This window comes from Bufo gargarizans, chromosome 7 (assembly GCF_014858855.1).
Source record: "Bufo gargarizans isolate SCDJY-AF-19 chromosome 7, ASM1485885v1, whole genome shotgun sequence".
In the NCBI taxonomy this organism is placed as follows: Eukaryota; Metazoa; Chordata; class Amphibia; order Anura; family Bufonidae; genus Bufo; species Bufo gargarizans.
In genome coordinates this window covers 128087721-128102093 of record NC_058086.1, presented here as the reverse complement: position 1 = coordinate 128102093, position 14373 = coordinate 128087721, and the positions used below count along the sequence as shown (strand labels likewise).

Here is a 14373-nt window from a genome sequence, read left to right as displayed (position 1 = left end):
ACACTATTCATACTTGTGCATCTGCTTTCAGATGTTTATAACAGATTTTACGCATTATGGAAAGAAGAAATGGCTCTTTATGAATCCGCTGGTGTTTTTCCCTACCTCATAATTACTAGTAACCACCTTATGGAATTTTGTGTTGAAATTGTGAACTAATTATATTTAGATAAAGAGAGCTTCCCTAACCCCCAGTCTCCTGCTGTTTATATGGGCTCACAGCCAACATTAGTGAGAGTCTGTATTCTAGTTACTCATGATATTATATATTTCTATATATTTAATCATGAATTACATGGTATATTTTGGTACGGTATATAATCTATTCTTGATACTCCATCTAAATTATGAATGCACTGATTTCAACATGAAATTTTTGTGGTAATTTTGCAGGAATAATAAAGTGATAACTTTTTGACAGATTTTTTTAGTGCTCAGCCACAGTTTTTACCTTCTTTGGTGTTTTTTTATGATACTTTGATGGAAGTCAAGCGCCAATAGAGAGTTACTACACACAAAAGATGCGGCTTGCTGTATTTTTTAATTGTGGTCAGAAGTACACGTACAGAACATGTGCAGCCCCAAACATGTCCTACCACCCAAAGGCCACTTCAGCAGAGTTAGTATCCGATCAGCATTTTGCATCAGTATTTTTAAGCCAAAACTAGGAGTGGAACCTACAATGGAAACTGGATTAGTTTTATACTAGCGCTATAGATCTCCAGCGGTCTCCATTATAGGTAACGAGGCTGGACAGAGACTTACAAGTTTCGGGCAATGACAGAATGCAAAGAGACCCAGCAGGCTGTTCCCTGCCGGTGCAGCCCGTTCGGTCTCTAGCGCTAGAATGACACTAGCCTAAGGCCACCTGCACATGGGTGTGAGTGAACGCACATAAGATCTACACAAATTTCTGTGCGGATTTATGTTTGTTTCTGCAGCATATCCGTACCAAAATCCACAATGTCTAATGTTTTTTGTGTGGATTGGATGCAGTTTTGCCTCAGATCTCAACCTTCTATTGAAAATGGAGAAATCCGCAGCGAAAAAAAACGGAAACACATTTGACATGCTGCAGATTTTCACAGAAAAAAATCCATAAAGTGTACATGAGATTAGGTGTAATCTCATGCACTTTGCTGGTACTGTAAAATGCCAGTTTTTCGCCACGGTAATCTGCACGGAAAAACCTCACATATAACTCAATGTGTGCAGGTGGCCTAAGAGTACCTGCACATGGTACAGATTTGTGTGTAGAAAATGTGCATTTTTTGTGTGCATTTTTCGGTGCGCATTTTCATGCAGATTGTCTGTTTATGTAAACAACCCCATTGACGTTTATGAGAAAACCACTCTACAGAGGGTGCGGATTCGCACGAAAAATTGATGTGCTGTGGATTTAAAAAACTTTGCAACAGGCAATTTCTACACCTATGAAAACAGCAAAGTGTAAATGAGATTTGTCAAATAAACTAGCATAATCCGCGCAGTGTGCAGGTACACTAACCATATGACCTACGGGTAGAATGAAAGGCCCCGAAATTTATCTTCAAGCACTTATAGTTCAGAACTGCCTTAGGGCTTGTTCACATGACCGTGTGAAGCCCGTGCCCGTGCTGTGGACCACAAATTGCGGTCGGCAATGCATGGACACGAATGTGGGCCAGTCGCATGGGGATCGTGGACCCATTCACTTGAATGGGTCCGCGAATGGGTCCGCGAATGGGTCCGCGATCCGTCCATTCTGCAAAAATATAGCGCATGTTCTATCTTTTTGCGGTATGGAGGCACGAAACCCCAGGAACCACTCCGTAGTGCTTCCGTAGTGTTCCGTTCCGTGCTTCTTTTCTGCATCTCCGGATTTGCAGACCCATTGAAGTGAATGGGTCCGCATACGTGATGCGGAATGCACACGGAACGGTGCCCGTGAATTGCGGATCCGCAAATGCCGCAGAATCCATTGTGTGAATGTACCCTACTGGATATCACCTTTTTAATGGAAGGGTGAGATCAGTTGCAAAACTGCCTCCAATCTGCACCCAAATCCACAATTAGAAATGACGGATTTAGGTGCGGAATATGCTGCAGAAAAGCACATAAATCCGCATGGAAATTCTTGCAGATCTTATGTTTGTTCACTTGCAGGTGGCCTAAGGGTAAAAGACAAATGTAAAAGCCACAACACAAATTGTCATGAGTTTTAAATTGTAAATTGAAAAAAGCTCTGACAGGTTGTAAAACTGTCTCTGAGCTTAGTGTTATATTTTTTAAGGATTTTCCTAAGTTTTTGTTTGTTGGTGTCTTAACTTTTCCTCTCATTTATTGTAGCCTTGTGGTTCTTACAATTTTCCAGCAACTGGAATTGCTGAGCACAAGAAGTTCAGTCTTGGCTATAATAATACTAGCATAGTTGCACTTACTCACCACAATGCAACTTCTATCTTTTGAATATATTTAAAATAAAGGCTGACTTTTCTGCACTTGTGCATGAAGGATTTGCATTTACTGAATTTAACTCATATACTATGTGCCATATTAGTCCCCCCACAGTGACCTGCCACTTTAAAATGGGACCTCCACAGCAGCCCACCCCCTTAACTTTGACCTTCACAGCAGCCTGCCCCTTTAACAGTGAGTTTCACAGCACCCCACTGCCTTGACAGTGACCTCCTCAAGGGCCCACCCCCTTAACAGTAACCTCCACAGTAACCCGCTCCCTTAACAGTGACCACAGTGACCTCCACAGCAGTTGCCCCTATAATAGTGGCCCCTGCCCCCTTAACAGTGACCTACACAGTGTCCGCCCATTTAACAGTGACCTCCACAGCGGCCTGTCTCCTTAACAGTAACATCCACAGTAAACGCTCTTTAACAGTGACCTCCACAGTGCCCTGCCCCTTTAAAAGTGACCTCCACAGCGCCCTGCCCCTTTAATGCTAGGGCTACATGTCGACATGTGTCGCGTAACATTTTGTCTCAACAATTGTTATAATAGGCTATGGTGTCACACTGTGACGTGTGGCATGCTGCGACTGCGACAGTCGCAAAAAATTCATCCAAGGTTTTTCTGCGACTGTCGCGTTGCAGACGCAGCACGTCACATGTCGCAGGGCAACACCGACACATGTAGCAGTGTAGTTGTGTCCTATGTGCTGTGTGACACTTGTCCTCGTGTAGCCCTAGCGTAAAGCTGACCTAAAGCAGTGAAGAAAAATGGCTAGGTTGTTATGGAAACCTAGAGTAAAACAGTGTGTATGTGAAGACTAAGGGCCTGCGAGCTTCTATTAACTGATACAGTAAGTGACATGTGATCGTGTGTATGGCAGTTGGGATTTTAAAAGAAAGACTCACAAGCTTGTATTGGCTAATGCAGGTAATTTTTTGGGAATATCTCAGGAACGGTACGTCCTAGAGAGCTGAGACCTGGTCTAAAACCTTCCCGGACACCTGATGTACATGTGTTCCAAATTTGGTGAAGATCAGCCCAGTCATTTGGTCAGGCATAAATAACAGACAGACAGACAGATGTCGGGACATACATAAAAACATTGTGTACCGGCATGTTACCTCCACAGTAATCTTTCCCAGATAGTAAGTGATATGTGTACCAAGTTTAGTAGAAATTGATCAATGAGTTTTTGAGTTACAGAGCAATGTGTGTGTAGCAAAAACATTTGGAGCATACAAACTCCATGCAGCTGCTGTGTAGGGGCCTATGACCCCCACAAGATTTCTATCCAGGTAGCAAGGGATGTGTATACTAGAGATAGCCTTGCGGTTCGCCCCCGGAGGTCATTCGCGATTCGTCAAACATGCAAAAATATGGCGATGCTCGCATGCGCCATATTTTCTTGCATTGTGCAGAAATTTGACCCAAGACACATGCATCAGGTGGACAGGACAGCCAATTGAGATGTTTCAGCACATGGACACACCCCCACCCTATAACAGAACGCGATCTGGCAGCCATTTTACATTCTGTGTTTGGACAGTGTAGGAAGACTGGAGCAGGGACAGACTGTTAGGGACACCAAACACTAGCTAATAGGGCCACAGAAGTCCTTTTAAGGACTGGTATAGGTGTGCTATCGATATGTGTGATATACTGAGGGGTGTGATACACTTATAATATACTTTCTAACATAGAAAGTATATTATAGTGCATTTGTATTGTGCAGCAGTTGTGTGCAGTTCTGCTGCGATACCACAGCTAGATAGAGGGACAAACGCTATTGGAACAAATCATTTCTACTGGTGTGATATAGTGATATACCAGTTGGCCCCCAAAATAACTGATTGAAGCAGGGGTGTTATATACCAATTATATACTTTCTATATAGTGCATTTGGGTAGTGCAGCATTTGTTTGCGGTTTAGCTACCTTACCTCAGCTACACTGAGTGACAAACGCCATTGGAACAAATCATTTCTACTGGTGTAATATACCAGATTCCCCCCCAAAAAACTTATTGAAGCAGGGGTCTTATATACCAATTATATACTTTCTATATAGTGCATATGGGTAGTGCAGCATTGGTTTGCGGTTTAGCTGCCTTACCTCAGCTACAGATAGGGACAAACGACATTGGAACTAATAATTTATACTGGTGTGATATACCAGTTGCCCCCAAACAAACTGATTGAAGCAGGGGTGTTATATACCAATTATACACTTTATATGCGGTGACCGCATAATGTACCTCGAGCCACATAATCACTATGTCAGGTTAATGCCTAATTTTTAAGGCGGTGGCTGCAAATATGAACTGAAGGTTTTTCAGGTTCGTCTGCCATTAAAGGGAATGAGGCCCGCAGCGAACTTGCGGTTCGCGAACATTTGACCGCGATCGCGTTCACGAACCATCCTGGTTGATGTTCGTACATCACTAAATACCATGTAGTTTCACAATGTTGTCGACAAACACCTGTGCAAGAGTTTTAGCATTAGGAAGACCTGGTAATGCTATGCAGTGTGCCATCTTACTAAATCGATCAACAACAGCCAGAATCACAGTTTTACCTGAAGAATTAGGTAAATCTGTGAAAAAATCCATGGATAAGTGAGTCCAAGGTCTGGACGGGATGGGAAGCGGAAGCAAAGACCCGAAAGGCCCAGTATGTGTCACCTTAGCATGTGCACAAGTACTACAGGCTGACACATAGTCCTCAACACACTTACGCAACCCATGCCACCAGAATCCACGAGATATGATATCAACAGTGGATCTGCTCCCTGGGTGTCCTGCGAACAGTACAGTGATGCTCCTGATGTTACCTTGTGACGTAATTCAGATGGAACAAACAACTTCCCCTGAGGACAAGAATCAGGTGCATCTCACTGAGCCTTTAACACCTCTGCCTCCAGGTCGGGATATAGGGCGGATATTACTACCCCTTTGGACAAAATCGGACCAGGATCTTCCTAAGCCCCCCCCATCCCCCTCCAGGAAACTATGCGACAAAGCATCAGCCTTGACATTCTTAACCCCAGGGCGATAGGTGAAAATGAAGTTAAATATGGTGAAAAACAGCGACCATCTGGCCTGCCTTGGGTTAAGTCGTTTAGCCGACTCCAAGTAAGCCAGATTTTTGTGATAAGTAAGTACAGTAATTGGATGGATTGCTCCTTCCAACCAATGAGGCTATTCTTCAAAAGCCAACTTAATGGCCAGCAATTCCCTATTACCCACGTCATAATTTCTTTCAGCAGTCGAGAGTTTCTTAGAGAAAAATGCACATGTGCGCCATTTACTGGGTGAAGGACCCTGCGACAAGACCACTCCTACCGGAACCTCGGATGCGTCAACTTCCACAATGAACGGCTGTGACACATCTGGTTGCACCAGAATAGGGACAGAAGCGAAACACTCCTTCACAGCTGAACAGGCTTGTAATGCTGCATCAGACCAAACAGAGAAATCAGCACCCTTCCTAGTCATGTCTGTTAAAGGTTTAACCACAGTCGAATAGTTCAGGATAAATTTATGGTAGTAGTTGGTAAAACACATAAGCGCCTTCAGATTTTCACGACGATCCCAGGCCCACACGGCACGGACTTTCTCGGGATCCATACGAAAACCTGAGAATGAGAGCAGGTAACCCAGGAATTGCTCTTCCTGAACTGGCAAGTACACACTTTTCCATCTTAGCATATAATTTATTCTCTTTTAGGATCTGTAACACCTGTCGCACATGATCCTGATGAGTCTCCATATCGGAAGAATACATTTATATGTCATCCAGATATACAACAACAAACCTCCCCATTAGATGATAAAAGATGTCATTGATAGTGTTGAAAAGCAGCAGGAGCATTGGTTAACCCAAAAGGCATGACTAGATTCTCAAAATGGGCCTCAGGGGTATTAAATGCAATCCCCCTCATTGAGCCTTACCAGATTATAAGCCCCCCTCAGATCCAATTTAGAGAACACCTTGGCACCGACAATCTGATTAAACAAATCCAGGATTAAAGGAAGAGAGTAAGGATCACGGATGGTAATACGGTTGAGCTCACGAAAGTCCAGACATGGCCTCAGGGTACCATGCTTCTTTTCTACAAAGAAAAAGCCAGCAGCTACAGGGGATTTGGATGGTCTGATATGTCCCTTCGCCAAACTCTCAGATATATATTCGAACATAACCTTTCTTTCAGGTTCCGAAAGATTATACAACCAAGATTTTATTTCAAGGCAGGAGACTCCATTATGCTAATAAATCTTTATTTTACTCCCAGCAGCCAACCCCAAGGAAGTGAATATTACCGTGCCCCCGCCCCGTGCAGATAAATTCTTTCTCCCAGCTGCCTCCTATACAACAACTCCTTTCTTCCCCACCTGAGGCCACCCATGGAGGTTAAAGAGGACCTTTCACCAGAATTAAACTTCTAAAGTAACTATACAGGCATGTAGAGCGGCGCCCCAGGGACCCCCCTGCACTTACTGTTATACCTGGGCACCGCTCCGTTCTCCCGTAATTGCCTCCGGTATCTTTACAGTTAGGCTCCACCCAGGGGAACCTGCCGTCGGCTCATTCTCCCATGCTGTAGTTCTGGCCAATCACAGCGCTCAGCTCATAGCCTGAGAGAGAGCTGAGCGCTGTGATTGGCCAGCGCTGCAGCATGGGAGAAGGAGGCGCTGGCAGGTTCCCCTGGGTGGAGCCTAACTGTAAAGATACCGGAGGCAACTACGGGAGAACGGAGCGGCGCCCAGGTATAACAGTAAGTGCAGGGGGGGTCCCTGGGCGCCGCTCTACATGCCTGTATAGTTACTTTAGAAGTTTAATTCTGGTGAAAGGTCCTCTTTAAGAGGACTGAGGGGATTCTCAAGGTCCAGACCCGCTACAGGTAAGCAAGTTTCTTCTTCCAGTTTTTTTTCCCCATCTTCCCTTGGGAGGCGGAATCGCTTGTTTTATCCATGTTTCGGCTACGATAACCACAGATTCTAACCACTGTAGTGGGTTATCAATTAGACTTCATATGTCCTCCAGTACAAATACAGAGACCCCATCCTATATTTTTCTAAAAAATAGCCCGAGATCTAATAAGATCGGAAATAAGAGAACTGAGTTCCAAAGACGCGATTACACGAATCCCTTGGCAATTCCAAGGTTATCTGAGCAATATTTTTCTTGTCAAAAAGAGAGACGTCGGTCACAGACCAGTCATCAACCTAAGAGCTCTCAACAATTTAGTTTTCTACGGCTACTTCAAAATGGAGGGCATTCATCTATTGAGAGACCTACTGATAGAACACGTTTGGCTTGCCAAGGTAGAATTGAAAGATGCCTACCTCACGGTGCCTATGCACCCTCTATCCCAACCCTACCTCCAAGTCATATGGGATGTTCAGAAATTCCAATTCTCAAGTCTACCATTTGGTCTCTCTTCGGCTCCCTGGTGCTTTACAAAGCTATTAAAACCAGTGGTCACCATGCTCAGGTCCCGAGTCATTCATCTAATTATTTACCTAGATGACATTCTCATCATGGCTAAGTCTTGGTCAATAATTCTACTGCATATTCAATGGACTCTATCTCTCCTGATGAACCTGTTTTTTTTTATAAATCACAAAAAATCCATTTCGAATCCCTCAAAAGAGATAGAATTTTTTAGGGTTCCTGATCGACACTCGATCAGCCATCCTAAGCCTTCCATCCAGGAAGTTGAAGATTATCCAGAGAGAAATCCGGTCTCTACTCAACAAAAAACTAGTATCTCTGCGCTCTATTACTCGGGTAGTGGGCATGCTGTCAGCTTCAATCCATGCCATATTTCCTGCACCACTACACTACAGGGCTTTTCAATGTCTGAAGACTCGCTACTTACAAGAGGGTTTACTGTATTCAGACAAGATAGCTCTAACCCCAGACACCAAGGAAGAACTGCTGTGGTGGTTATAGCATATCCAGGCCTGGAATGGGAAGGCTATCTTCAACTCAATACCAGACATGATAAAAGAGTCAGATGCCAGTCTCCAGGGCTGGGGTGGCTCGTTGCGGCTCCCTTTCCACAGGAGGGAAGTGGTCCGCAGAAGAGGCATCTCTTCATATCAATTGTCTCAAACTTCTGGCCGGATCCTTTACCATCAACAGTTTCGCGAGGGACAAGTCACACTGTTGTATTCTCCTGAGGATGGACAACATCTCAGCAGTGCAATATGTCAATCGCCTTGAGGGCACCAGATCAGAGTGTCTGGCCCACATTCTGGCAGCTTTTGCCTAGACAAGAACATCATTCTCAAAGTGGTATATCTTCCGGGCCTTTCCGATTCTATTGCAGATTGGAATTCCTGCTTCCTGGCCGACCTCAGTGACTGTTTTCCTCTTCAAACATCTTCAACCTCTTTGGGGTTCTTTTCAGATGGATCTTTTTGCATCCCGTCTGAATCGGCAACTCCCACAATTCTTCAGCTGGCGTCCAGATCCAGAAGATCTAGGCACCGATGCTCTCCTCCAAATTTGGCTCTCGGGGACTCTGTACGCGTTCCCTCCTTTTGCCTTAATCCCGCAATTCATTCTTCTGACAAAAATTCAGAAGGCAACCATGATGTTAATCACTCCTTTATGGCCGACCTAGACCTGGTTTACCCAGATCTTGGAGATGGCGGTAGACTTTCCGCGCATCCTTCCATCTCATCCTTCCATTCTTCTAGACCCATTTAGGAATCCACACCCCCTGGTTCAAGCAGAGACCTTGTCCCTTGTTGCTTGGCTCATCTCGGGCCAACAAACTCTGATTCTTATGGATCAGCCTGGAAAATTTGGTCTGATTTGGTGCAATCACTAAACCAATTATTACATTTTCTTTCCGTCTCTTTTGGAGCACGGAAAGCCTACCAAGCGATTAACGTCTATCGATCGGCTATCTCTTTCTATCATTTTCCCATTCAATCTTTACCTGTGGGCAAACACCCCATGGTATGTAAACTGATGAAAGGAATTCGATCCTTTTCCTAGATATTGGTCTACAGGGGATGTCAGTCTTGTGTTCAATCTATTTAATTCCTGGGAGAATAATGATTCTCTATCCCTAAAATGTTTGTCATTCAAACTCGCTATGCTCCTATGTATAATTTCTGTTAAGCAAGTTCTAGATGTCCATGCCCTAGATATTGCTCACAGACAATACTTACCTCAGGGAGTAAAATTCTCTATCGTCCATTGCACCAAGACCAAAATTTCTTCAGTATTCTACCCGATGTTTCCCCAACAAGAGAAATTGGTGGTGAAGAGTCATTGGTGGTGAAGTGGTGCTGTTCCGCAGAGCGACTCACCCGTGCGTGCTGCATCTGAAACTTCACTATTGCCTGCTGCTGCTCTCACAGTCTGGCCAGCATGTGCAAAGTGGAGTTCCACCTTGTGGGCACGTCGAGGAACCTCTGCACCACTAAATTCAGCACATGCGCCAGGCAAGGGATGTGCGTCAAACCGGCTAGGCCCAGAGCTGCTACGAGAGTTTGCCTATTATTGCACACCACCAGGCTCACTGGCACCAACCACTCATCGGTCTGTTGTTCCATGCCCGTCCACAGCAACTGTGCGGTTTGTCCCCCAAACAGATAAGTTTCAAAACTGCCTGTTGTCATTTACCCCTGGCTGTGCTGACGTTGGTGGTGAAGGTGTTACGCTGACCGGGTGAGGAGGCGGTAGAGGATGAGGAACCGGAGTAGGAGGAGGAACAAACAGGAGGCAAAGAGAAACGCCCTGCAATCCTCGGTGGTGGGAGGACATGCGCCAAACTGCTATCTGCCTCAAGCCCAGCCGCCACTGCATTTACCCAGTGTGCTGTTAGGGAGATATAACGTCCTTGATTGTGCTTACTGGTCCACGTATCCGTAGTCAGGTGCACCTTGCTAAAGCTGGCGTTGGCAGTGCACACCTGATTTTGTCCCCCACTTGGTTGTGCAGGGAAGGGATGGCTCACCTGGAAAAGTAGTGGCAGCTGGGCACAATGTACTGTGGGACAGCCACCGCCATCAGATTCTTAAAACTGTCCGTGTCCAACAGATGGAATGACAGCATTTCAAAGGCCAGGAATTTGGAAATGCTGGCATTCAGAACGTGATGCTGTGGTTCTCCCATGTACTCATCCTGAAACATAAGTGGTTGGGCATCGGTGCACTCAATCTCTTCCACTTCTGGGGCAGGGCTATGTGGATGGCCCTGGGAAACCCTGCTAACAGAGTCATCAAAAAGCATAAGAGACTGCTGCATGACTTGGGGCTCAGAATGCTTGTCTGATTTGCAAGGGGGTGAGATGAAAGACTGATGGCCACGGGTTGCAGGTAGTGTTGAGCGCGAATATTCGAATATCGATTTTTTTTGCGAATATTGGCACTTCGCTAATTCACTAATATTTCAAATATAGTGCTATAAATTCGATATTTTGAATATTCTTTTTTTTATTGTTATATTTTTTTCTTTCCCACTTCCCTAAAGTAGTTCTTACCTGTCCTTAGAATTCCTGGCTTGCTGGCTGCACCAATCAGTGCCCGTTGCCGCTTCTGCCGACTTCTGTGCGCATAGAGCGTCCCCATCACCATGGGAACGTCTCCATACTAGAATGTACTGTCGGATTTGAGAATTACGTTGAAATTGCGATTTCAACTTAGCACTGCTATATTCCATATTCGTTAGTTCTATTCTAATATTGAATATAGCAGTGCTAAGTTGAAATCGCAATTCGATTAATTCAAGTTTTAATAATCGAATTGCGATTTCAACTTGGACCTTGTTTACTATGGTTGGCTTGGTAGAATTAGCGAATATGACGAATGTATTCGTCATATTCTTCAAATCGAAGATAACAAAGTATTCTCCATCTTCGTTTTAGCTACCTATTCGTCAACTTCGCTAATTCTAGCAATCAAATAGGAAAGTTGACTATAGAGACAGCTAAGTTTAATTCGCTATGCGATTATATTACTTTGCTGCTTTTTTTTATAAATAGAATAATTATAATAATTAACAAGTATTATAATTATTCTATTTATTTAAAAAAAGCAAAGTTATATTATCGCATAGCGAATTAAGCTTAGCCTTCGCTATAGTCAACTTTCCTATTTGCTTGCTAGAATTAGCATATTCATCATCTTCGCTAATTCTAGATATCAAACCAATAGGAAAGTAGCCTTAAGTTACAATACGCAATTATATAACCATCCCAGGACTGCCGCATGCAGGATTGCGTCCTGGCGGCGGCCCTGTTATTCCTCCTAGACGCGCCGGCGCGTCATCTCGTGATAGGCAAAAGAGTGTCACACATGTGGTATCCCCGTACTCAGAAGAAGTAGGGCAATGTGTTTTGGGGTGTCTTTTTACATATGGGTCACCCATGCTGGGTGAGATAAATATCTCTCTAAAAGACAACTTTTCCCATTTTTTTTTATACAAAGTTGTCATTTGACAGAGATATTTCTCTCACCCAGCATGGTTATATATGTAAAAATACACCCCAAAACACATTGCCCTACTTCTTCTGAGTACAGCGATTCCACATGTGTGACACTTTTTTGCAGCCTAGGTGCGCAAAGGGGTCCAAATTCCAATGAGTATCTTTTAGGAGGGCATTTTTAGGCATTTGGATTCACACGCTTTAGGGCCCCTAAAATGCCAGGGCAGTATAAATACACCACATGTGACCCCATTTTAGAAAGAAGATACCCCAAGGTATTCGCTGAGGGGCATATTGAGTCCATGAAAGATTGAACTTTTTGTCACAAGTTAGCGGAAAGGGAGACTTTGTGAGAAAAAAAATAATAATCTGTTGCCATTAACTGTTGAGGAACACCTAAAGGGTTAATAAAGTTTGTAAAATCAGTTTTGAATACCTTTAGGGGTGTAGTTTCTTAGATTGGGTCACTTTTAGGGAGTTTCTACTCTAGGGGTGCATCAGGGGGGCTTCAAAAGGGACATGGTGTCAATAAAAAAGGCCATCAAAATCGGCCTTCCAGAAACCATGTCGGTCCTTTCCTTTTGCGCCCTGCCTTTTAGTGATACAGCCGTTTACGACCACAAATGTGGCATTTCTGTAAACTGCAGTATCAGGGTAATAAATATTAAGTTTTGTTTGGTTGTTAACCCTTGCTTTGTTACCGGAAAAACGGATTGAAATGGAAAAGTGCCAAAAATAGCTGTTTTGGCACAGTTTTTTCGTTTTTTTTGGGACCGTGTTAATCTGGGGGGTTAGGTCATAGGGTATTTTTATAGAGGAGATTCTTACGGATGCTGTGATGCCTAATAAGTCTACATTTTTACAATCATTTAGGTTTTAGACTATATTATCCTTTTTGATAGAATTTTTTTTTTGTATCTCTAAAGTTTAAGAGTAATTTTTTTTGTTTGTTTTTTAGCCGATTGTATTAGGTAGGGGCTAATTTTTTGCGTGATGAGGGGATGGTTTTAGTGGCTCTATTTGGGGGGCTATATGACTTTTTGATCACTTGCTATTAAACCTTTTGTTATCTAAGGTGACAAAAAAAATTCTTTTTTTGCACCTTTTTTTGGGGACCGTGTTAATCTGGGGGGTTAGGTCATGGGGTATTTTTGTAGAGGAGATTATTACCGACGCGGCGATCCTAATTTGTATAGTTTTTAAAAATTATTTACGTTTTACAAACTTTTTGAACAAATTTTTTTGGGTGTCTCAAGTCTGAGAACCATAGTTTTTAATCGGTTGTCAGTGGCTAAATGGAATTAAAATTGGGGAAGGGGATTATAAATGTAGTACTCCATGGAAGTGTGGTACTCCCTGAAGCAACCGTCAATGCAGAGGCCCGGATGATCGGGGCACGTGTCACATTGAGTAGTGGTGTCCTTCCGTATCCCCCTCCTGTGACAGACTCTGCACATTTTTGGGGTCCGTCCCTTCTTTCCAGGATGGGGGACTGTCAGAACTATTGAGTATGAATAAAGTCCATAATTATAAGGCCTATATAAGTGTATGGACATGAGCCTAAGGGACAACCATTTTGTCTTATTTTAAGGCAGAGTGAATTCAGGATTTTTTTTTTACTCTGAAATTGCTAACCTAAGGTTTACGATATATACCAAAGTGTTTACCTAAGTCTGTTTTGTGAGAAGGAGATGTCCCAAGGTCTAATGAAATGTGATGGCCTAGATAAGACAATGTATTTGAATTCTGATGATTTTAGTAAATAGAAAGACTCTAATCTTTCTTTGTGGTTTTTATATTAATCAATATAGGAGTAGATTGATTTTATATAATCAATTTTAATAGGTGTGCTGAATATATAGTATATATATATAAGAGTATAGTCCTCATAGATATATTCAATTGTAAGATTAGGCTACTTTCACACTAGCGTTCGATCGGATCCGTTCTGAACGGATCCGATCATAATAATGCAGACGGAGGCTCCGTTCAGAACGGATCCGTCTGCATTATTTTAGCATATAAAAGCTAAGTGTGAAAATAGCCTCGTACGGATCCGTCCAGACTTTCAATGTAAAGTCAATGGGGGACGGATCCGCCTGAAGATTGAGCCATATTGTGACATCTTCAAACGGATCCGTCCCCATTGACTTACATTGTAAGTCTGGACGGATCCGCACGCCTCCGCACGGCCAGGCGGACACCCGAACGCTGCAAGCAGCGTTCAGCTGTCCGCCTGTCTGTGCGGAGGCGAGCGGAGCGGAGGCTGAACGCCGCCAGACTGATGCAGTCTGAGCGGATCCGCTCCATTCAGACTGCATCAGGGCTGGACGGCTGCGTTCGGGTCCGCTCGTGAGCCCCTTCAAACGGAGCTCACGAGCGGACACCCGAACGCTAGTGTGAAAGCAGCCTTAGAAATGAGGTATAAACTCCTCTGTCATGTTTAGAATCCGTCTCAGTGGAACACACAAATTAATTATT

At 43.7% G+C, this 14373-nt stretch overlaps 1 protein-coding gene and 1 long non-coding RNA gene across 3 annotated transcripts in view; one reads left to right on the top strand and one right to left on the bottom strand.

Annotated features, from left to right (window-relative positions):
* The window catches only part of LOC122943052 (complement factor H-like), a 115010-nt gene that overhangs the window by 42865 nt on the left and 57772 nt on the right, over positions 1-14373 (bottom strand). The window lies entirely within an intron of this gene.
* The window catches only part of LOC122943053, a 37587-nt gene that overhangs the window by 23137 nt on the left and 77 nt on the right, over positions 1-14373 (top strand). The gene's annotated exons all lie outside the window — the stretch shown is intronic.